This window comes from Oryzias latipes, chromosome 13 (genome assembly GCF_053564925.1).
Source record: "Oryzias latipes strain Hd-rR chromosome 13, Olatipes_Hd-rR_3.1".
Taxonomy (NCBI): domain Eukaryota; kingdom Metazoa; phylum Chordata; class Actinopteri; order Beloniformes; family Adrianichthyidae; genus Oryzias; species Oryzias latipes.
This window is the reverse complement of record NC_136249.1, coordinates 2762473-2783853: the sequence shown is the minus strand read 5'-3', so window position 1 is coordinate 2783853 and position 21381 is coordinate 2762473. Positions and strand designations below refer to the sequence as shown.

Sequence of the window (21381 nt, the reverse complement as noted above, 5' to 3'; positions counted from 1 at the left end):
GGAGAAACATTGTGTGAAATTTGTGCTGACTTAACCTGTTAACCATTTTATCATGAGGTTCAAATTACTCTTCTTTTGAATGTGAACCATGTGTTCTAGCCTTTACATGATGATTTAGTTGCATAATCACGAGTATTATCATCTTAGAATAGATGGACAATACTATTCACGTACATTTGTTTTGCGTCATTGTTAGCTGACCGTTTGTCGTCACAGGATTTTTAGTAGTCACGTTTTGAGCAAAGGAATCTGGTAGCATTATGTAAATTGTCATGTCACTACAAGGTCTTTTATTGTTTTGCACTAAAGAGTAATGTTTCTGCCCAGTTTTGAGCTGGGGACCTTTGGCGTGTTAGGCGAATGTGATAACCACTACACTACAGAAACCTACATGTATGGAGAGAAAAAATAACACAATTTGTTGGAGGCCTTATAGAAAAGTAGGGCCAAACTATGTCTGAAAGCCCAGAATTGCTGTCGCTACAAAATGTATGTCAACCTTTACACTAATAAGTTTGTTTACAACATAAATGAGTGACCTATTTAATGGGTTCAGGTACCCAAGGAATTAGAATCTCCAAACAACAATTTGATGACTTGGGTCTTGACTGACGGTCCTAATACCATCTGCTTGTGATGCTCATCAAGGAAGTCCTATAATGATTTGATCCACTTGGAAATTTCTTCTTTTGTGTGTTGTTGTCAAAAGACAAAACAGGCTTAGTTTTTTAATCTCTTGAACCATTGTGAATGTCTTTAAGCAAGCACTGAATTCTGTAGACAGCATGAAGACAGACTTGGAACTCAACTGTGGCATTTCACAGCTGTCATAAAAACAGTCTTTGGCCAGTATGGGGATTGAACCCACGACCTTGGCGTTATTAGCACCACGCTCTAAACCAGCTGAGCTAACTGGCCTCTGAAAGACTTACTGCTTGTTGGTACAACGGTTTTGTTAGACATGATCAGGAACTTTTTTTTTTTTTAGAACAGGAGCGGTGTTAGAAAAAAGTCGAATCTTCTGACGTCTTCAATTTAAGAAGGGAAAATCCTGTTTCTCCCCAGGTTCGAGCTGGGGTCCTTTCGTGTGTAAGACGAACGTGATAACCACTACACTACAGAAACAATGGCTACCAGATTTGCTCATGGAACTTTAGGGATAGTTTATAGAAAATCAGGGAGAAACATTGTGTGAAATTTATGCTGACTTAACCTGTTTACCATTTTATCATGTGGTTCAAATGACTTTTCTTTTGAATGTGACCCATGTGTTCTAGCCTTTACATGATGATTTAGTTGCATAATCACGAGTATTATCATCTTAGAATAGATGTACAATACTATTCACGTACAATACTATTGACGTACATTTGTTTTGCGTCATTGTTAGCTGACCGCTTGTCGTCACAGGATTTTTAGTAGTCACGTTTTGAGCAAAGGAATCTGGTAGCATTATGTAAATTGTCATATCACCACAAGGTCTTTTAATGTTTTGCACTAAAGAGTAATGTTTCTGCCCAGTTTTGAGCTGGGGACCTTTCGCGTGTTAGGCGAATGTGATAACCACTACACTACAGAAACCTACATGTCTGGAGAGAAAAAATAACACAATTTGTTGGAGGCCTTATAGAAAAGTAGGGCCAAACTATGTCTGAAGGCCCAAAATTGCTGACGCTACAATATGTATGTCAACCTTTACACTAATAAGTTTGTTTACAACATAAATGAGTGACCTATTTAATGGGTTCAGGTACCCAAGGAATTAGAATCTCCAAACAACAATTTGATGACTTGGGTCTTGACTGACGGTCCTAATACCATCTGCTTGTGATGCTCATCAAGGAAGTCCTATAATGATTTGATCCACTTGGAAATTTCTTCTTTTGTGTGTTGTTGTCAAAAGACAAAACAGGCTTAGTTTTTTAATCTCTTGAACCATTGTGAATGTCTTTAAGCAAGCACTGAATTCTGTAGACAGCATGAAGACAGACTTGGAACTCAACTGTGGCATTTCACAGCTGTCATAAAAACAGTCTTTGGCCAGTATGGGGATTGAACCCATGACCTTGGCGTTATTAGCACCACGCTCTAAACCAGCTGAGCTAACTGGCCTCTGAAAGACTTACTGCTTGTTGGTACAACGGTTTTGTTAGACATGATCAGGAACTTTTTTTTTTTTTTAGAACAGGAGCGGTGTTAGAAAAAAGTCGAATCTTCTGACGTCTTCAATTTAAGAAGGGAAAATCCTGTTTCTCCCCAGGTTCGAGCTGGGGTCCTTTCGTGTGTAAGACGAACGTGATAACCACTACACTACAGAAACAATGGCTACCAGATTTGCTCATGGAACTTTAGGGATAGTTTATAGAAAATCAGGGAGAAACATTGTGTGAAATTTATGCTGACTTAACCTGTTTACCATTTTATCATGTGGTTCAAATGACTTTTCTTTTGAATGTGACCCATGTGTTCTAGCCTTTACATGATGATTTAGTTGCATAATCACGAGTATTATCATCTTAGAATAGATGGACAATACTATTGACGTACATTTGTTTTGCGTCATTGTTAGCTGACCGCTTGTCGTCACAGGATTTTTAGTAGTCACGTTTTGAGCAAAGGAATCTGGTAGCATTATGTAAATTGTCATATCACCACAAGGTCTTTTATTGTTTTGCACTAAAGAGTAATGTTTCTGCCCAGTTTTGAGCTGGGGACCTTTCGCGTGTTAGGCGAATGTGATAACCACTACACTACAGAAACCTACGTCTCTGGAGAGAAAAAATAACACAATTTGTTGGAGGCCTTATAGAAAAGTAGGGCCAAACTATGTCTGAAGGCCCAAAATTGCTGACGCTACAATATGTATGTGACCTTTACACTAATAAGTTTGTTTACAACATGAATGAGTGACCTATTAAATGGGTTCAGGTACCCAAGGAATTAGAATCTCCAAACAACAATTTGATGACTTGGGTCTTGACTGACGGTCCTAATACCATTTGCTTGTGATGCTCATCAAGGAAGTCCTATAATAATTTGATCCACTTGGAAATTTCTTCTTTTGTGTGTTGTTGTCAAAAGACACAACAGGCTTAGTTTTTTAATCTCTTGAACCATTGTGAATGTCTTTAAGCAAGCACTGAATTCTGTAGACAGCATGAAGACAGACTTGGAACTCAACTGTGGCATTTCACAGCTGTCATAAAAACAGTCTTTGGCCAGTATGGGGATTGAACCCACGACCTTGGCGTTATTAGCACCACGCTCTAAACCAACTGAGCTAACTGGCCTCTGAAAGACTTACTGCTTGTTGGTACAACGGTTTTTTTAGACATGATCAGGAACTTTTTTTTAGAACAGGAGCAGTGTTAGAAAAAAGTCGAATCTTCTGACGTCTTCAATTTAAGAAGGGAAAATCCTGTTTCTGCCCAGGTTCGAGCTGGGGTCCTTTCGTGTGTGAGACGAACGTGACAACCACTACACTACAGAAACCTTAATGGCTACCACATTTGCTCATGGAACTTTAGGGATAGTTTATAGAAAATCAGGGAGAAACATTGTGTGAAATTTGTGCTGACTTAACCTGTTTACCATTTTATCATGAGGTTCAAATTACTCTTCTTTTGAATGTGAACCATGTGTTCTAGCCTTTACATGATGATTTAGTTGCATAATCACGAGTATTATCATCTTAGAATATATGGACAATACTATTCACGTACATTTGTTTTGCGTCATTGTTAGCTGACCACTTGTCGTCACAGGATTTTTAGTAGTCACGTTTTGAGCAAAGGAATCTGGTAGCATTATGTAAATTGTCATATCACCACAAGGTCTTTTATTGTTTTGCACTAAAGAGTAATGTTTCTGCCCAGTTTTGAGCTGGGGACCTTTCGCGTGTTAGGCGAATGTGATAACCACTACACTACAGAAACCTACGTGTCTGGAGAGAAAAAATAACACAATTTGTTGGAGGCCTTATAGAAAAGTAGGGCCAAACTATGTCTGAAGGCCCAAAATTGCTGACGCTACAATATGTATGTCAACCTTTACACTAATAAGTTTGTTTACAACATGAATGAGTGACCTATTAAATGGGTTCAGGTACCCAAGGAATTAGAATCTCCAAACAACAATTTGATGACTTGGGTCTTGACTGACGGTCCTAATACCATTTGCTTGTGATGCTCATCAAGGAAGTCCTATAATGATTTGATCCACTTGGAAATTTCTTCTTTTGTGTGTTGTTGTCAAAAGACACAACAGGCTTAGTTTTTTAATCTCTTGAACCATTGTGAATGTCTTTAAGCAAGCACTGAATTCTGTAGACAGCATGAAGACAGACTTGGAACTCAACTGTGGCATTTCACAGCTGTCATAAAAACAGTCTTTGGCCAGTATGGGGATTGAACCCACGACCTTGGCGTTATTAGCACCACGCTCTAAACCAACTGAGCTAACTGGCCTCTGAAAGACTTACTGCTTGTTGGTACAACGGTTTTTTTAGACATGATCAGGAACTTTTTTTTAGAACAGGAGCAGTGTTAGAAAAAAGTCGAATCTTCTGACGTCTTCAATTTAAGAAGGGAAAATCCTGTTTCTGCCCAGGTTCGAGCTGGGGTCCTTTCGTGTGTGAGACGAACGTGACAACCACTACACTACAGAAACCTTAATGGCTACCACATTTGCTCATGGAACTTTAGGGATAATTTATAGAAAATCAGGGAGAAACATTGTGTGAAATTTGTGCTGATTTAACCTGTTTACCATTTTATCATGAGGTTCAAATTACTCTTCTTTTGAATGTGAACCATGTGTTCTAGCCTTTACATGATGATTTAGTTGCATAATCACGAGTATTATCATCTTAGAATAGATGGACAATACTATTCACGTACAATACTATTGACGTACATTTGTTTTGCGTCATTATTAGCTGACCGCTTGTCGTCACAGGATTTTTAGTAGTCACGTTTTGAGCAAAGGAATCTGGTAGCATTATGTAAATTGTCATGTCACTACAAGGTCTTTTATTGTTTTGCACTAAAGAGTAATGTTTCTGCCCAGTTTTGAGCTGGGGACCTTTCGCGTGTTAGGCGAATGTGATAACCACTACACTACAGAAACCTACGTGTCTGGAGAGGAAAAAAAAACACAATTTGTTGGAGGCCTTATAGAAAAGTAGGGCCAAACTATGTCTGAAGGCCCAGAATTGCTGACGCTACAAAATGTATGTCAACCTGTACACTAACAAGTTTGTTTACAACATGAATGAGTGACCTATTAAATGGGTTCAGGTACACAAGGAATTAGAATCTCCAAACAACAATTTGATGACTTGGGTCTTGACTGACGGTCCTAATACCATTTGCTTGTGATGCTCATCAAGGAAGTCCTATAATAATTTGATCCTCTTGGAAATTTCTTCTTTTGTGTGTTGTTGTCAAAAGACAAAACAGGCTTAGTTTTTTAATCTCTTGAACCATTGTGAATGTCTTTAAGCAAGCACTGATTTCTGTAGACAGCATGAAGACAGACTTGGAACTCAACTGTGGCATTTCACAGCTGTCATAAGAAACAGTCTTTGGCCAGTATGGGGATTGAACCCACGACCTTGGCGTTATTAGCACCACGCTCTAAACCAGCTGAGCTAACTGGCCTCAGAAAGTTTCACTTTTTGTTGGTACAACGGTTTTGGTAGACACATGATCAGGAACTTTTTTTAGAACAGGAGCGGTGTTAGAAAAAAGTCGAATCTTCTGACGTCTCCAATTTATGAAGGGAAAATCCTGTTTCTGCCCAGGTTCGAGCTGGGGTCCTTTCGTGTGTGAGACGAACGTGATAACCACTACACTACAGAAACCTTAATGGCCACCAGATATGCTCATGGAACTTTAGGGATAGTTTATAGAAAATCAGGGAGAAACATTGTGTGAGATTTGTGCTGATTTAACCTGCTTACCATTTCATCATGAGGTTCAAATGACTTTTCTTTTGAATGTGACCCATGTGTTCTAGCCTTTACATGATGATTTAGTTGCATAATCACGAGTATTATCATCTTAGAATTGATGGACAATACTATTCACGTACAATACTATTGACGTACATTTGTTTTGCGTCATTGTTAGCTGACCGCTTGTCGTCACAGGATTTTTAGTAGTCACGTTTTGAGCAAAGGAATCTGGTAGCATTATGTAAATTGTCATATCACCACAAGGTCTTTTATTGTTTTGCACTAAAGAGTAATGTTTCTGCCCAGTTTTGAGCTGGGGACCTTTTGCGTGTTAGGCGAATGTGATAACCACTACACTACAGAAACCTACGTGTCTGGAGAGAAAAAATAACACAATTTGTTGGAGGCCTTATAGAAAAGTAGGGCCAAAATATGTCTGAAGGCCCTAAATTGCTGACGCTACAATATGTATGTCAACCTTTACACTAATAAGTTTGTTTACAACATGAATGAGTGACCTATTAAATGGGTTCAGGTACCCAAGGAATTAGAATCTCCAAACAACAATTTGATGACTTGGGTCTTGACTGACGGTCCTAATACCATTTGCTTGTGATGCTCATCAAGGAAGTCCTATAATGATTTGATCCACTTGGAAATTTCTTCTTTTGTTTGTTGTCAAAAGACACGACAGGCTTAGTTTTTTAATCTCTTGAACCATTGTGAATGTCTTTAAGCAAGCACTGAATTCTGTAGACAGCATGAAGACAGACTTGGAACTCAACTGTGGCATTTCACAGCTGTCATAAAAACAGTCTTTGGCCAGTATGGGGATTGAACCCACGACCTTGGCGTTATTAGCACCACGCTCTAAACCAGCTGAGCTAACTGGCCTCTGAAAGACTTACTGCTTGTTGGTACAACGGTTTTGTTAGACATGATCAGGAAATTTTTTTTAGAACAGGAGCAGTGTTAGAAAAAAGTCGAATCTTCTGACGTCTTCAATTTAAGAAGGGAAAATCCTGTTTCTGCCCAGGTTCGAGCTGGGGTCCTTTCGTGTGTGAGACGAACGTGATAACCACTACTCTACAGAAACCTTAATGGCTACCACATTTGCTCATGGAACTTTAGGGATAGTTTATAGAAAATCAGGGAGAAACATTGTGTGAAATTTGTGCTGATTTAACCTGTTTACCATTTTATCATGAGGTTCAAATGACTTTTCTTTTGAATGTGACCCATGTGTTCTAGCCTTTACATGATGATTTAGTTGCATAATCACGAGTATTATCATCTTAGAATAGATGGACAATACTATTCACGTACATTTGTTTTGCGTCATTGTTAGCTGACCGCTTGTCGTCACAGGATTTTTAGTAGTCACGTTTTGAGCAAAGGAATCTGGTAGCATTATGTAAATTGTCATGTCACTACAAGGTCTTTTATTGTTTTGCACTAAAGAGTAATGTTTCTGCCCAGTTTTGAGCTGGGGACCTTTCGCGTGTTAGGCGAATGTGATAACCACTACACTACAGAAACCTACGTGTCTGGAGAGAAAAAAAAAACACAATTTGTTGGAGGCCTTATAGAAAAGTAGGGCCAAACTATGTCTGAAGGCCCAGAATTGCTGACGCTACAAAATGTATGTCAACCTGTACACTAACAAGTTTGTTTACAACATGAATGAGTGACCTATTAAATGGGTTCAGGTACACAAGGAATTAGAATCTCCAAACAACAATTTGATGACTTGGGTCTTGACTGACGGTCCTAATACCATTTGCTTGTGATGCTCATCAAGGAAGTCCTATAATGATTTGATCCACTTGGAAATTTCTTCTTTTGTTTGTTGTCAAAAGACACGACAGGCTTAGTTTTTTAATCTCTTGAACCATTGTGAATGTCTTTAAGCAAGCACTGAATTCTGTAGACAGCATGAAGACAGACTTGGAACTCAACTGTGGCATTTCACAGCTGTCATAAAAACAGTCTTTGGCCAGTATGGGGATTGAACCCACGACCTTGGCGTTATTAGCACCACGCTCTAAACCAGCTGAGCTAACTGGCCTCTGAAAGACTTACTGCTTGTTGGTACAACGGTTTTGTTAGACATGATCAGGAAATTTTTTTTAGAACAGGAGCAGTGTTAGAAAAAAGTCGAATCTTCTGACGTCTTCAATTTAAGAAGGGAAAATCCTGTTTCTGCCCAGGTTCGAGCTGGGGTCCTTTCGTGTGTGAGACGAACGTGATAACCACTACACTACAGAAACCTTAATGGCTACCACATTTGCTCATGGAACTTTAGGGATAGTTTATAGAAAATCAGGGAGAAACATTGTGTGAAATTTGTGCTGATTTAACCTGTTTACCATTTTATCATGAGGTTCAAATGACTTTTCTTTTGAATGTGACCCATGTGTTCTAGCCTTTACATGATGATTTAGTTGCATAATCACGAGTATTATCATCTTAGAATAGATGGACAATACTATTCACGTACATTTGTTTTGCGTCATTGTTAGCTGACCGCTTGTCGTCACAGGATTTTTAGTAGTCACGTTTTGAGCAAAGGAATCTGGTAGCATTATGTAAATTGTCATGTCACTACAAGGTCTTTTATTGTTTTGCACTAAAGAGTAATGTTTCTGCCCAGTTTTGAGCTGGGGACCTTTCGCGTGTTAGGCGAATGTGATAACCACTACACTACAGAAACCTACGTGTCTGGAGAGAAAAAAAAAACACAATTTGTTGGAGGCCTTATAGAAAAGTAGGGCCAAACTATGTCTGAAGGCCCAGAATTGCTGACGCTACAAAATGTATGTCAACCTGTACACTAACAAGTTTGTTTACAACATGAATGAGTGACCTATTAAATGGGTTCAGGTACACAAGGAATTAGAATCTCCAAACAACAATTTGATGACTTGGGTCTTGACTGACGGTCCTAATACCATTTGCTTGTGATGCTCATCAAGGAAGTCCTATAATAATTTGATCCTCTTGGAAATTTCTTCTTTTGTTTGTTGTCAAAAGACACAACAGGCTTAGTTTTTTAATCTCTTGAACCATTGTGAATGTCTTTAAGCAAGCACTGATTTCTGTAGACAGCATGAAGACAGACTTGAAACTCAACTGTGGCATTTCATAGCTGTCATAAGAAACAGTCTTTGGCCAGTATGGGGATTGAACCCACGACCTTGGCGTTATTAGCACCACGCTCTAAACCAGCTGAGCTAACTGGCCTCTGAAAGACTTACTGCTTGTTGGTACAACGGTTTTGTTAGACATGATCAGGAACTTTTTTTTAGAACAGGAGCGGTGTTAGAAAAAAGTCGAATCTTCTGACGTCTTCAATTTAAGAAGGGAAAATCCTGTCTCTGCCCAGGTTCGAGCTGGGGTCCTTTCGTGTGTGAGACGAACGTGATAAACACTACACTACAGAAACCTTAATGGCTAGCACATTTGCTCATGGAACTTTAGGGATAGTTTATAGAAAATCAGGGAGAAACATTGTGTGAAATTTGTGCTGATTTAACCTGTTTACCATTTTATCATGAGGTTCAAATGACTTTTCTTTTGAATGTGACCCATGTGTTCTAGCCTTTACATGATGATTTAGTTGCATAATCACGAGTATTATCATCTTAGAATAGATGGACAATACTATTCACGTACAATACTATTGACGTACATTTGTTTTGCGTCATTGTTAGCTGACCGCTTGTCGTCACAGGATTTTTAGTAGTCACGTTTTGAGCAAAGGAATCTGGTAGCATTATGTAAATTGTCATATCACCACAAGGTCTTTTATTGTTTTGCACTAAAGAGTAATGTTTCTGCCCAGTTTTGAGCTGGGGACCTTTCGCGTGTTAGGCGAATGTGATAACCACTACACTACAGAAACCTACGTGTCTGGAGAGAAAAAATAACACAATTTGTTGGAGGCCTTATAGAAAAGTAGGGCCAAACTATGTCTGAAGGCCCAGAATTGCTGACGCTACAAAATGTATGTCAACTTTTACACTAATAAGTTTGTTTACAACATGAATGAGTGACCTATTAAATGGGTTCAGGTACCCAAGGAATTAGAATCTCCAAACAACAATTTGATGACTTGGGTCTTGACTGACGGTCCTAATACCATTTGCTTGTGATGCTCATCAAGGAAGTCCTATAATGATTTGATCCACTTGGAAATTTCTTCTTTTGTGTGTTGTTGTCAAAAGACACAACAGGCTTAGTTTTTTAATCTCTTGAACCATTTTGAATGTCTTTAAGCAAGCACTGAATTCTGTAGACAGCATGAAGACAGACTTGGAACTCAACTGTGGCATTTCACAGCTGTCATAAAAACAGTCTTTGGCCAGTATGGGGATTGAACCCACGACCTTGGCGTTATTAGCACCACGCTCTAAACCAGCTGAGCTAACTGGCCCCAGAAAGTTTCACTTTTTGTTGGTACAACGGTTTTGGTAGACACATGATCAGGAAGTTTTTTTAGAACAGGAGCGGTGTTAGAAAAAAGTCAAATCTTCTGACGTCTTCAATTTAAGAAGGGAAAATCCTGTTTCTGCCCAGGTTCGAGCTGGGGTCCTTTTGTGTGTAAGACGAACGTGATAACCACTACACTACAGAAATCTTAATGGGTACCAGATTTGCTCATGGAACTTTAGGGATAGTTTATAGAAAATCAGGGCGAAACATTGTGTGAAATTTGTGCTGATTTAACCTGTTTACCATTTTATCATGAGGTTCAAATTACTCTTCTTTTGAATGTGAACCATGTGTTCTAGCCTTTACATGATGATTTAGTTGCATAATCACGAGTATTATCATCTTAGAATAGATGGACAATACTATTCACGTACATTTGTTTTGCGTCATTGTTAGCTGACCGCTTGTCGTCACAGGATTTTTAGTAGTCACGTTTTGAGCAAAGGAATCTGGTAGCATTATGTAAATTGTCATGTCACTACAAGGTCTTTTATTGTTTTGCACTAAAGAGTAATGTTTCTGCCCAGTTTTGAGCTGGGGACCTTTCGCGTGTTAGGCGAATGTGATAACCACTACACTACAGAAACCTACGTGTCTGGAGAGAAAAAAAAAACACAATTTGTTGGAGGCCTTATAGAAAAGTAGGGCCAAACTATGTCTGAAGGCCCAGAATTGCTGACGCTACAAAATGTATGTCAACCTGTACACTAACAAGTTTGTTTACAACATGAATGAGTGACCTATTAAATGGGTTCAGGTACACAAGGAATTAGAATCTCCAAACAACAATTTGATGACTTGGGTCTTGACTGACGGTCCTAATACCATTTGCTTGTGATGCTCATCAAGGAAGTCCTATAATGATTTGATCCACTTGGAAATTTCTTCTTTTGTTTGTTGTCAAAAGACACGACAGGCTTAGTTTTTTAATCTCTTGAACCATTGTGAATGTCTTTAAGCAAGCACTGAATTCTGTAGACAGCATGAAGACAGACTTGGAACTCAACTGTGGCATTTCACAGCTGTCATAAAAACAGTCTTTGGCCAGTATGGGGATTGAACCCACGACCTTGGCGTTATTAGCACCACGCTCTAAACCAGCTGAGCTAACTGGCCTCTGAAAGACTTACTGCTTGTTGGTACAACGGTTTTGTTAGACATGATCAGGAAATTTTTTTTAGAACAGGAGCAGTGTTAGAAAAAAGTCGAATCTTCTGACGTCTTCAATTTAAGAAGGGAAAATCCTGTTTCTGCCCAGGTTCGAGCTGGGGTCCTTTCGTGTGTGAGACGAACGTGATAACCACTACACTACAGAAACCTTAATGGCTACCACATTTGCTCATGGAACTTTAGGGATAGTTTATAGAAAATCAGGGAGAAACATTGTGTGAAATTTGTGCTGATTTAACCTGTTTACCATTTTATCATGAGGTTCAAATGACTTTTCTTTTGAATGTGACCCATGTGTTCTAGCCTTTACATGATGATTTAGTTGCATAATCACGAGTATTATCATCTTAGAATAGATGGACAATACTATTGACGTACATTTGTTTTGCGTCATTGTTAGCTGACCGCTTGTCGTCACAGGATTTTTAGTAGTCACGTTTTGAGCAAAGGAATCTGGTAGCATTATGTAAATTGTCATATCACCACAAGGTCTTTTATTGTTTTGCACTAAAGAGTAATGTTTCTGCCCAGTTTTGAGCTGGGGACCTTTCGCGTGTTAGGCGAATGTGATAACCACTACACTACAGAAACCTACGTGTCTGGAGAGAAAAAAAAAACACAATTTGTTGGAGGCCTTATAGAAAAGTAGGGCCAAACTATGTCTGAAGGCCCAGAATTGCTGACGCTACAAAATGTATGTCAACCTGTACACTAACAAGTTTGTTTACAACATGAATGAGTGACCTATTAAATGGGTTCAGGTACCCAAGGAATTAGAATCTCCAAACAACAATTTGATGACTTGGGTCTTGACTGACGGTCCTAATACCATCTGCTTGTGATGCTCATCAAGGAAGTCCTATAATGATTTGATCCACTTGGAAATTTCTTCTTTTGTGTGTTGTTGTCAAAAGACAAAACAGGCTTAGTTTTTTAATCTCTTGAACCATTGTGAATGTCTTTAAGCAAGCACTGAATTCTGTAGACAGCATGAAGACAGACTTGGAACTCAACTGTGGCATTTCACAGCTGTCATTAAAACAGTCTTTGGCCAGTATGGGGATTGAACCCACGACCTTGGCGTTATTAGCACCACGCTCTAAACCAGCTGAGCTAACTGGCCTCAGAAAGTTTCACTTTTTGTTGGTACAACGGTTTTGGTAGACACATGATCAGGAACTTTTTTTTTTAGAACAGGAGCGGTGTTAGAAAAAAGTCGAATCTTCTGACGTCTTCAATTTAAGAAGGGAAAATCCTGTTTCTGCCCAGGTTCGAGCTGGGGTCCTTTCGTGTGTAAGACGAACGTGATAACCACTACACTACAGAAATCTTAATGGCTACCAGATTTGCTCATGGAACTTTAGGGATAGTTTATAGAAAATCAGGGAGAAACATTGTGTGAAATTTGTGCTGATTTAACCTGTTTACCATTTTATCATGAGGTTCAAATTACTCTTCTTTTGAATGTGAACCATGTGTTCTAGCCTTTACATGATGATTTAGTTGCATAATCACGAGTATTATCATCTTAGAATAGATGGACAATACTATTCACGTACATTTGTTTTGCGTCATTGTTAGCTGACCGCTTGTCGTCACAGGATTTTTAGTAGTCACGTTTTGAGCAAAGGAATCTGGTAGCATTATGTAAATTGTCATGTCACTAAAAGGTCTTTTATTGTTTTGCACTAAAGAGTAATATTTCTGCCCAGTTTTGAGCTGGGGACCTTTCGCGTGTTAGGCGAATGTGATAACCACTACACTACAGAAACCTACGTGTCTGGAGAGAAAAAAAAAACACAATTTGTTGGAGGCCTTATAGAAAAGTAGGGCCAAACTATGTCTGAAGGCCCAGAATTGCTGACGCTACAAAATGTATGTCAACCTGTACACTAACAAGTTTGTTTACAACATGAATGAGTGACCTATTAAATGGGTTCAGGTACACAAGGAATTAGAATCTCCAAACAACAATTTGATGACTTGGGTCTTGACTGACGGTCCTAATACCATCTGCTTGTGATGCTCATCAAGGAAGTCCTATAATAATTTGATCCTCTTGGAAATTTCTTCTTTTGTTTGTTGTCAAAAGACACAACAGGCTTAGTTTTTTAATCTCTTGAACCATTGTGAATGTCTTTAAGCAAGCACTGATTTCTGTAGACAGCATGAAGACAGACTTGAAACTCAACTGTGGCATTTCACAGCTGTCATAAGAAACAGTCTTTGGCTAGTATGGGGATTGAACCCACGACCTTGGTGTTATTAGCACCACGCTCTAAACCAGCTGAGCTAACTGGCCTCTGAAAGACTTACTGCTTGTTGGTACAACGGTTTTGTTAGACATGATCAGGAACTTTTTTTTTTTTAGAACAGGAGCGGTGTTAGAAAAAAGTCGAATCTTCTGACGTCTTCAATTTAAGAAGGGAAAATCCTGTTTCTGCCCAGGTTCGAGCTGGGGTCCTTTCGTGTGTGAGACGAACGTGACAACCACTACACTACAGAAACCTTAATGGCTACCAGATTTGCTCATGGAACTTTAGGGATAGTTTATAGAAAATCAGGGAGAAACATTGTGTGAAATTTGTGCTGACTTAACCTGTTTACCATTTTATCATGAGGTTCAAATTACTCTTCTTTTGAATGTGAACCATGTGTTCTAGCCTTTACATGATGATTTAGTTGCATAATCACGAGTATTATCATCTTAGAATAGATGTACAATACTATTCACGTACAATACTATTGACGAACATTTGTTTTGCGTCATTGTTAGCTGACCGCTTGTCGTCACAGGATTTTTAGTAGTCACGTTTTGAGCAAAGGAATCTGGTAGCATTATGTAAATTGTCATATCACCACAAGGTCTTTTATTGTTTTGCACTAAAGAGTAATGTTTCTGCCCAGTTTTGAGCTGGGGACCTTTCGCATGTTAGGCGAATGTGATAACCACTACACTACAGAAACCTACATGTCTGGAGAGAAAAAAAAACACAATTTGTTGGAGGCCTTATAGAAAAGTAGGGCCAAACTATGTCTGAAGGCCCAGAATTGCTGACGCTACAAAATGTATGTCAACCTGTACACTAACAAGTTTGTTTACAACATGAATGAGTGACCTATTAAATGGGTTCAGGTACACAAGGAATTAGAATCTCCAAACAACAATTTGATGACTTGGGTCTTGACTGACGGTCCTAATACCATTTGCTTGTGATGCTCATCAAGGAAGTCCTATAATAATTTGATCCTCTTGGAAATTTCTTCTTTTGTGTGTTGTTGTCAAAAGACAAAACAGGCTTAGTTTTTTAATCTCTTGAACCATTGTGAATGTCTTTAAGCAAGCACTGAATTCTGTAGACAGCATGAAGACAGACTTGGAACTCAACTGTGGCATTTCACAGCTGTCATAAGAAACAGTCTTTGGCCAGTATGGGGATTGAACCCACGACCTTGGCGTTATTAGCACCACGCTCTAAACCAGCTGAGCTAACTGGCCTCAGAAAGTTTCACTTTTTGTTGGTACAACGGTTTTGGTAGACACATGATCAGGAACTTTTTTTAGAACAGGAGCGGTGTTAGAAAAAAGTCGAATCTTCTGACGTCTCCAATTTATGAAGGGAAAATCCTGTTTCTGCCCAGGTTCGAGCTGGGGTCCTTTCGTGTGTGAGACGAACGTGATAACCACTACACTACAGAAACCTTAATGGCCACCAGATATGCTCATGGAACTTTAGGGATAGTTTATAGAAAATCAGGGAGAAACATTGTGTGAGATTTGTGCTGATTTAACCTGCTTACCATTTCATCATGAGGTTCAAATGACTTTTCTTTTGAATGTGACCCATGTGTTCTAGCCTTTACATGATGATTTAGTTGCATAATCACGAGTATTATCATCTTAGAATAGATGGACAATACTATTGACGTACATTTGTTTTGCGTCATTGTTAGCTGACCGCTTGTCGTCACAGGATTTTTAGTAGTCACGTTTTGAGCAAAGGAATCTGGTAGCATTATGTAAATTGTCATATCACCACAAGGTCTTTTATTGTTTTGCACTAAAGAGTAATGTTTCTGCCCAGTTTTGAGCTGGGGACCTTTCGCGTGTTAGGCGAATGTGATAACCACTACACTACAGAAACGTACATGTCTGGAGAGAAAAAATAACACAATTTGTTGGAGGCCTTATAGAAAAGTAGGGCCAAACTATGTCTGAAGGCCCAGAATTGCTGACGCTACAAAATGTATGTCAACCTTTACACTAATAAGTTTGCTTACAACATGAATGAGTGACCTATTAAATGGGTTCAGGTACCCAAGGAATTAGAATCTCCAAACAACAATTTGATGACTTGGGTCTTGACTGACGGTCCTAATACCATTTGCTTGTGATGCTCATCAAGGAAGTCCTATAATAATTTGATCCTCTTGGAAATTTCTTCTTTTGTTTGTTGTCAAAAGACACAACAGGCTTAGTTTTTTAATCTCTTGAACCATTGTGAATGTCTTTAAGCAAGCACTGAATTCTGTAGACAGCATGAAGACAGACTTGGAACTCAACTGTGGCATTTCACAGCTGTCATAAAAACAGTCTTTGGCCAGTATGGGGATTGAACCCACGACCTTGGCGTTATTAGCACCACGCTCTAAACCAGCTGAGCTAACTGGCCTCAGAAAGTTTCACTTTTTGTTGGTACAACGGTTTTGGTAGACACATGATCAGGAACTTTTTTTAGAACAGGAGCGGTGTTAGAAAAAAGTCAAATCTTCTGACATCTTCAATTTAAGAAGGGAAAATCCTGTTTCTGCCCAGGTTCGAGCTGGGGTCCTTTCGTGTGTAAGACGAACGTGATAACCACTACACTACAGAAACCTTAATGGCTACCAGATTTGCTCATGGAACTTTAGGGATAGTTTATAGAAAATCAGGGAGAAACCTTGTGTGAAATTTGTGCTGATTTAACCTGCTCACCATTTCATCATGAGGTTCAAATGAATTTTCTTTTGAATGTGACCCATGTGTTCTAGCCTTTACATGATGATTTAGTTGCATAATCACGAGTATTATCATCTTAGAATAGATGGACAATACTATTCACGTACATTTGTTTTGCGTCATTGTTAGCTGACCGCTTGTCGTCACAGGATTTTTAGTAGTCACGTTTTGAGCAAAGGAATCTGGTAGCATTATGTAAATTGTCATATCACCACTAGGTCTTTTATTGTTTTGCACTAAAGAGTAATGTTTCTGCCCAGTTTTGAGCTGGGGACCTTTCGCGTGTTAGGCGAATCTGATAACCACTACGCTACAGAAACCTACGTGTCTGGAGAGAAAAAAAAAACACAATTTGTTGGAGGCCTTATAGAAAAGTAGGGCCAAACTATGTCTGAAGGCCCAGAATTGCTGACGCTACAAAATGTATGTCAACCTGTACACTAACAAGTTTGTTTACAACATGAATGAGTGACCTATTAAATGGGTTCAGGTACCAAAGGAATTAGAATCTCCAAACAACAATTTGATGACTTGGGTCTTGACTGACGGTCCTAATACCATTTGCTTGTGATCCTCATCAAGGAAGTCCTATAATAATTTGATCCTCTTGGAAATTTCTTCTTTTGTTTGTTGTCAAAAGACACAACAGGCTTAGTTTTTTAATCTCTTGAACCATTGTGAATGTCTTTAAGCAAGCACTGAATTCTGTAGACAGCATGAAGACAGACTTGGAACTCAACTGTGGCATTTCACAGCTGTCATAAAAACAGTCTTTGGCCAGTATGGGGATTGAACCCACGACCTTGGCGTTATTAGCACCACGCTCTAAACAAGCTGAGCTAACTGGCCTCTGAAAGACTTACTGCTTGTTGGTACAACGGTTTTGTTAGACATGATCAGGAACTTTTTTTTAGAACAGGAGCGGTGTTAGAAAAAAGTCGAATCTTCTGACATCTTCAATTTAAGAAGGGAAAATCCTGTTTCTGCCCAGGTTCGAGCTGGGGTCCTTTCGTGTGTGAGACGAACGTGATAACCACTACACTACAGAAACCTTAATGGCCACCAGATTTGCTCATGGAACTTTAGGGATAGTTTATAGAAAATCAGGGAGAAACCTTGTGTGAAATTTGTGCTGATTTAACCTGTTTACCATTTTATCATGAGGTTCAAATTACTCTTCTTTTGAATGTGAACCATGTGTTCTAGCCTTTACATGATGATTTAGTTGCATAATCACGAGTATTATCATCTTAGAATAGATGGACAATACTATTCACGTACATTTGTTTTGCGTCATTGTTAGCTGACCGCTTGTCGTCACAGGATTTTTAGTAGTCACGTTTTGAGCAAAGGAATCTGGTAGCATTATGTAAATTGTCATATCACCACAAGGTCTTTTATTGTTTTGCACTAAAGAGTAATGTTTCTGCCCAGTTTTGAGCTGGGGACCTTTCGCGTGTTAGGCGAATCTGATAACCACTACGCTACAGAAACCTACGTGTCTGGAGAGAAAAAAAAAACACAATTTGTTGGAGGCCTTATAGAAAAGTAGGGCCAAACTATGTCTGAAGGCCCAGAATTGCTGACGCTACAAAATGTATGTCAACCTGTACACTAACAAGTTTGTTTACAACATGAATGAGTGACCTATTAAATGGGTTGAGGTACCAAAGGAATTAGAATCTCCAAACAACAATTTGATGACTTGGGTCTTGACTGACGGTCCTAATACCATTTGCTTGTGATCCTCATCAAGGAAGTCCTATAATAATTTGATCCACTTGGAAATTTCTTCTTTTGTTTGTTGTCAAAAGACACAACAGGCTTAGTTTTTTAATCTCTTGAACCATTGTGAATGTCTTTAAGCAAGCACTGAATTCTGTAGACAGCATGAAGACAGACTTGGAACTCAACTGTGGCATTTCACAGCTGTCATAAAAACAGTCTTTGGCCAGTATGGGGATTGAACCCACGACCTTGGCGTTATTAGCACCACGCTCTAAACAAGCTGAGCTAACTGGCCTCTGAAAGACTTACTGCTTGTTGGTACAACGGTTTTGTTAGACATGATCAGGAACTTTTTTTTTAGAACAGGAGCCGTGTTAGAAAAAAGTCGAATCTTCTGACATCTTCAATTTAAGAAGGGAAAATCCTGTTTCTGCCCAGGTTCGAGCTGGGGTCCTTTCGTGTGTGAGACGAACGTGATAACCACTACACTACAGAAACCTTAATGGCCACCAGATTTGCTCATGGAACTTCAGGGATAGTTTATAGAAAATCAGGGAGAAACATTGTGTGAAATTTGTGCTGATTTAACCTGTTTACCATTTTATCATGAGGTTCAAATGACTTTTCTTTTGAATGTGACCCATGTGTTCTAGCCTTTACATGATGATTTAGTTGCATAATCACGAGTATTATCATCTTAGAATAGATGGACAATACTATTCACTTACATTTGTTTTGCGTCAATGTTAGCTGACCGCTTGTCATCACAGGATTTTTAGTAGTCGCGTTTTGAGCAAAGGAATCTGGTAGGATTATGTAAATTGTCATATCACCACAAGGTCTTTTATTGTTTTGCACTAAAGAGTAATGTTTCTGCCCAGTTTTGAGCTTAGGACCTTTCGCGTGTTTGGCGAATGTGATAACCACTACACTACAGAAACCTACGTGTCTGGAGAGAAAAAATAACACAATTTGTTGGAGGCCTTATAGAAAAGTAGGGCCAAACTATGTCTGAAAGCCCAGAATTGCTGACGCTACAAAATGTATGTCAACTTTTACACTAATAAGTTTGTTTACAACATGAATGAGTGACCTATTAAATGGGTTCAGGTACCCAAGGAATTAGAATCTCCAAACAACAATTTGATGACTTGGGTCTTGACTGACGGTCCTAATACCATTTGCTTGTGATGCTCATCAAGGAAGTCCTATAATGATTTGATCCACTTGGAAATTTCTTCTTTTGTGTGTTGTTGTCAAAAGACACAACAGGCTTAGTTTTTTAATCTCTTGAACCATTGTGAATGTCTTTAAGCAAGCACTGAATTCTGTAGACAGCATGAAGACAGACTTGGAACTCAACTGTGGCATTTCACAGCTGTCATAAAAACAGTCTTTGGCCAGTATGGGGATTGAACCCACGACCTTGGCGTTATTAGCACCACGCTCTAAACCAGCTGAGCTAACTGGCCTCTGAAAGACTTACTGCTTGTTGGTACAACGGTTTTGTTAGACATGATCAGGAACTTTTTTTTTTTTAGAACAGGAGCGGTGTTAGAAAAAAGTCGAATCTTCTGACGTCTTCAATTTAAGAAGGGAAAATCCTGTTTCTGCCCAGGTTCGAGCTGGGGTCCCTTTCGTGTGTAAGACGGACGTGATAACCACTACACTACAGAAATCTTAATGGCTGCCAGATTTGCTCATGGAACTTTAGGGATAGTTTATAGAAAATCAGGGAGAAACATTGTGTGAAATTTGTGCTGATTTAACCTGTTTACCATTTTATCATGAGGTTCAAATTACTCTTCTTTTGAATGTGAACCATGTGTTCTAGCCTTTACATGATGATTTAGTTGCATAATCACGAGTATTATCATCTTAGAATAGATGGACAATACTATTCACGTACATTTGTTTTGCGTCATTGTTAGCTGACCGCTTGTCGTCACAGGATTTTTAGTAGTCACGTTTTGAGCAAAGGAATCTGGTAGCATTATGTAAATTGTCATGTCACTACAAGGTCTTTTATTGTTTTGCACTAAAGAGTAATGTTTCTGCCCAGTTTTGAGCTGGGGACCTTTCGCATGTTAGGCGAATGTGATAACCACTACACTACAGAAACCTACATGTCTGGAGAGAAAAAAAAACACAATTTGTTGGAGGCCTTATAGAAAAGTAGGGCCAAACTATGTCTGAAGGCCCAGAATTGCTGACGCTACAAAATGTATGTCAACCTTTACACTAATAAGTTTGTTTACAACATGAATGAGTGACCTATTAAATGGGTTCAGGTACCCAAGGAATTAGAATCTCCAAACAACAATTTGATGACTTGGGTCTTGACTGACGGTCCTAATACCATCTGCTTGTGATGCTCATCAAGGAAGTCCTATAATAATTTGATCCTCTTGGAAATTTCTTTTGTTTGTTGTCAAAAGACACAACAGGCTTAGTTTTTTAATCTCTTGAACCATTGTGAATGTCTTTAAGCAAGCACTGATTTCTGTAGACAGCATGAAGACAGACTTGAAACTCAACTGTGGCATTTCATAGCTGTCATAAGAAACAGTCTTTGGCTAGTATGGGGATTGAACCCACGACCTTGGCGTTATTAGCACCACGCTCTAAACCAGCTGAGCTAACTGGCCTCTGAAAGACTTACTGCTTGTTGGTACAACGGTTTTGTTAGACATGATCAGGAACTTTTTTTTTTTTAGAACAGGAGCGGTGTTAGAAAAAAGTCGAATCTTCTGACGTCTTCAATTTAAAAAGGGAAAATCCTGTTTCTGCACAGGTTCAAGCTGGGGTCCTTTCGTGTGTGAGACGAACGTGATAACCACTACACTACAGAAACCTTAATGGCTACCAGATTTGCTCATGGAACTTTAGGGATAGTTTATAGAAAATCAGGGAGAAACATTGTGTGAAATTTGTGCTGACTTAACCTGTTTACCATTTTATCATGAGGTTCAAATTACTCTTCTTTTGAATGTGAACCATGTGTTCTAGCCTTTACATGATGATTTAGTTGCAT

The 21381-nt window shown here is 39.0% G+C and overlaps 1 protein-coding gene and 41 non-coding genes across 43 annotated transcripts in view; 1 reads left to right on the top strand and 41 right to left on the bottom strand.

Moving 5' to 3' along the window:
• Positions 1 to 21381, top strand: part of gkup (glucuronokinase with putative uridyl pyrophosphorylase) — a 344724-nt gene that overhangs the window by 239101 nt on the left and 84242 nt on the right. The gene's annotated exons all lie outside the window — the stretch shown is intronic.
• Positions 844 to 918, bottom strand: trnai-aau (transfer RNA isoleucine (anticodon AAU)). Its single transcript has one exon. It is a non-coding gene; the product is annotated as a tRNA-Ile (tRNA).
• trnav-uac (transfer RNA valine (anticodon UAC)) lies at positions 1053 to 1125 on the bottom strand. Its single transcript has one exon. It is a non-coding gene; the product is annotated as a tRNA-Val (tRNA).
• trnav-aac (transfer RNA valine (anticodon AAC)) lies at positions 1509 to 1581 on the bottom strand. Its single transcript has one exon. It is a non-coding gene; the product is annotated as a tRNA-Val (tRNA).
• Positions 2038 to 2112, bottom strand: trnai-aau (transfer RNA isoleucine (anticodon AAU)). Its single transcript has one exon. It is a non-coding gene; the product is annotated as a tRNA-Ile (tRNA).
• trnav-uac (transfer RNA valine (anticodon UAC)) lies at positions 2248 to 2320 on the bottom strand. Its single transcript has one exon. It is a non-coding gene; the product is annotated as a tRNA-Val (tRNA).
• Positions 2688 to 2760, bottom strand: trnav-aac (transfer RNA valine (anticodon AAC)). The gene has a single exon. It is a non-coding gene; the product is annotated as a tRNA-Val (tRNA).
• trnai-aau (transfer RNA isoleucine (anticodon AAU)) lies at positions 3216 to 3290 on the bottom strand. The gene has a single exon. It is a non-coding gene; the product is annotated as a tRNA-Ile (tRNA).
• On the bottom strand, positions 3420 to 3492 carry trnav-cac (transfer RNA valine (anticodon CAC)). Its single transcript has one exon. It is a non-coding gene; the product is annotated as a tRNA-Val (tRNA).
• Positions 3863 to 3935, bottom strand: trnav-aac (transfer RNA valine (anticodon AAC)). Its single transcript has one exon. It is a non-coding gene; the product is annotated as a tRNA-Val (tRNA).
• On the bottom strand, positions 4392 to 4466 carry trnai-aau (transfer RNA isoleucine (anticodon AAU)). The gene has a single exon. It is a non-coding gene; the product is annotated as a tRNA-Ile (tRNA).
• On the bottom strand, positions 4596 to 4668 carry trnav-cac (transfer RNA valine (anticodon CAC)). Its single transcript has one exon. It is a non-coding gene; the product is annotated as a tRNA-Val (tRNA).
• trnav-aac (transfer RNA valine (anticodon AAC)) lies at positions 5055 to 5127 on the bottom strand. The gene has a single exon. It is a non-coding gene; the product is annotated as a tRNA-Val (tRNA).
• On the bottom strand, positions 5586 to 5660 carry trnai-aau (transfer RNA isoleucine (anticodon AAU)). The gene has a single exon. It is a non-coding gene; the product is annotated as a tRNA-Ile (tRNA).
• On the bottom strand, positions 5791 to 5863 carry trnav-cac (transfer RNA valine (anticodon CAC)). Its single transcript has one exon. It is a non-coding gene; the product is annotated as a tRNA-Val (tRNA).
• Positions 6776 to 6850, bottom strand: trnai-aau (transfer RNA isoleucine (anticodon AAU)). The gene has a single exon. It is a non-coding gene; the product is annotated as a tRNA-Ile (tRNA).
• Positions 7423 to 7495, bottom strand: trnav-aac (transfer RNA valine (anticodon AAC)). Its single transcript has one exon. It is a non-coding gene; the product is annotated as a tRNA-Val (tRNA).
• trnai-aau (transfer RNA isoleucine (anticodon AAU)) lies at positions 7950 to 8024 on the bottom strand. Its single transcript has one exon. It is a non-coding gene; the product is annotated as a tRNA-Ile (tRNA).
• On the bottom strand, positions 8154 to 8226 carry trnav-cac (transfer RNA valine (anticodon CAC)). The gene has a single exon. It is a non-coding gene; the product is annotated as a tRNA-Val (tRNA).
• Positions 8597 to 8669, bottom strand: trnav-aac (transfer RNA valine (anticodon AAC)). The gene has a single exon. It is a non-coding gene; the product is annotated as a tRNA-Val (tRNA).
• On the bottom strand, positions 9125 to 9199 carry trnai-aau (transfer RNA isoleucine (anticodon AAU)). The gene has a single exon. It is a non-coding gene; the product is annotated as a tRNA-Ile (tRNA).
• Positions 9788 to 9860, bottom strand: trnav-aac (transfer RNA valine (anticodon AAC)). Its single transcript has one exon. It is a non-coding gene; the product is annotated as a tRNA-Val (tRNA).
• Positions 10317 to 10391, bottom strand: trnai-aau (transfer RNA isoleucine (anticodon AAU)). Its single transcript has one exon. It is a non-coding gene; the product is annotated as a tRNA-Ile (tRNA).
• trnav-uac (transfer RNA valine (anticodon UAC)) lies at positions 10522 to 10594 on the bottom strand. Its single transcript has one exon. It is a non-coding gene; the product is annotated as a tRNA-Val (tRNA).
• trnav-aac (transfer RNA valine (anticodon AAC)) lies at positions 10965 to 11037 on the bottom strand. The gene has a single exon. It is a non-coding gene; the product is annotated as a tRNA-Val (tRNA).
• On the bottom strand, positions 11492 to 11566 carry trnai-aau (transfer RNA isoleucine (anticodon AAU)). The gene has a single exon. It is a non-coding gene; the product is annotated as a tRNA-Ile (tRNA).
• trnav-cac (transfer RNA valine (anticodon CAC)) lies at positions 11696 to 11768 on the bottom strand. Its single transcript has one exon. It is a non-coding gene; the product is annotated as a tRNA-Val (tRNA).
• trnav-aac (transfer RNA valine (anticodon AAC)) lies at positions 12139 to 12211 on the bottom strand. Its single transcript has one exon. It is a non-coding gene; the product is annotated as a tRNA-Val (tRNA).
• On the bottom strand, positions 12669 to 12743 carry trnai-aau (transfer RNA isoleucine (anticodon AAU)). The gene has a single exon. It is a non-coding gene; the product is annotated as a tRNA-Ile (tRNA).
• Positions 12877 to 12949, bottom strand: trnav-uac (transfer RNA valine (anticodon UAC)). Its single transcript has one exon. It is a non-coding gene; the product is annotated as a tRNA-Val (tRNA).
• On the bottom strand, positions 13320 to 13392 carry trnav-aac (transfer RNA valine (anticodon AAC)). The gene has a single exon. It is a non-coding gene; the product is annotated as a tRNA-Val (tRNA).
• Positions 14056 to 14128, bottom strand: trnav-cac (transfer RNA valine (anticodon CAC)). The gene has a single exon. It is a non-coding gene; the product is annotated as a tRNA-Val (tRNA).
• trnav-aac (transfer RNA valine (anticodon AAC)) lies at positions 14515 to 14587 on the bottom strand. The gene has a single exon. It is a non-coding gene; the product is annotated as a tRNA-Val (tRNA).
• Positions 15045 to 15119, bottom strand: trnai-aau (transfer RNA isoleucine (anticodon AAU)). Its single transcript has one exon. It is a non-coding gene; the product is annotated as a tRNA-Ile (tRNA).
• Positions 15250 to 15322, bottom strand: trnav-cac (transfer RNA valine (anticodon CAC)). Its single transcript has one exon. It is a non-coding gene; the product is annotated as a tRNA-Val (tRNA).
• On the bottom strand, positions 15693 to 15765 carry trnav-aac (transfer RNA valine (anticodon AAC)). Its single transcript has one exon. It is a non-coding gene; the product is annotated as a tRNA-Val (tRNA).
• Positions 16219 to 16293, bottom strand: trnai-aau (transfer RNA isoleucine (anticodon AAU)). Its single transcript has one exon. It is a non-coding gene; the product is annotated as a tRNA-Ile (tRNA).
• trnav-uac (transfer RNA valine (anticodon UAC)) lies at positions 16424 to 16496 on the bottom strand. The gene has a single exon. It is a non-coding gene; the product is annotated as a tRNA-Val (tRNA).
• On the bottom strand, positions 17598 to 17670 carry trnav-cac (transfer RNA valine (anticodon CAC)). Its single transcript has one exon. It is a non-coding gene; the product is annotated as a tRNA-Val (tRNA).
• trnav-cac (transfer RNA valine (anticodon CAC)) lies at positions 18773 to 18845 on the bottom strand. The gene has a single exon. It is a non-coding gene; the product is annotated as a tRNA-Val (tRNA).
• Positions 19745 to 19819, bottom strand: trnai-aau (transfer RNA isoleucine (anticodon AAU)). Its single transcript has one exon. It is a non-coding gene; the product is annotated as a tRNA-Ile (tRNA).
• On the bottom strand, positions 20397 to 20469 carry trnav-aac (transfer RNA valine (anticodon AAC)). Its single transcript has one exon. It is a non-coding gene; the product is annotated as a tRNA-Val (tRNA).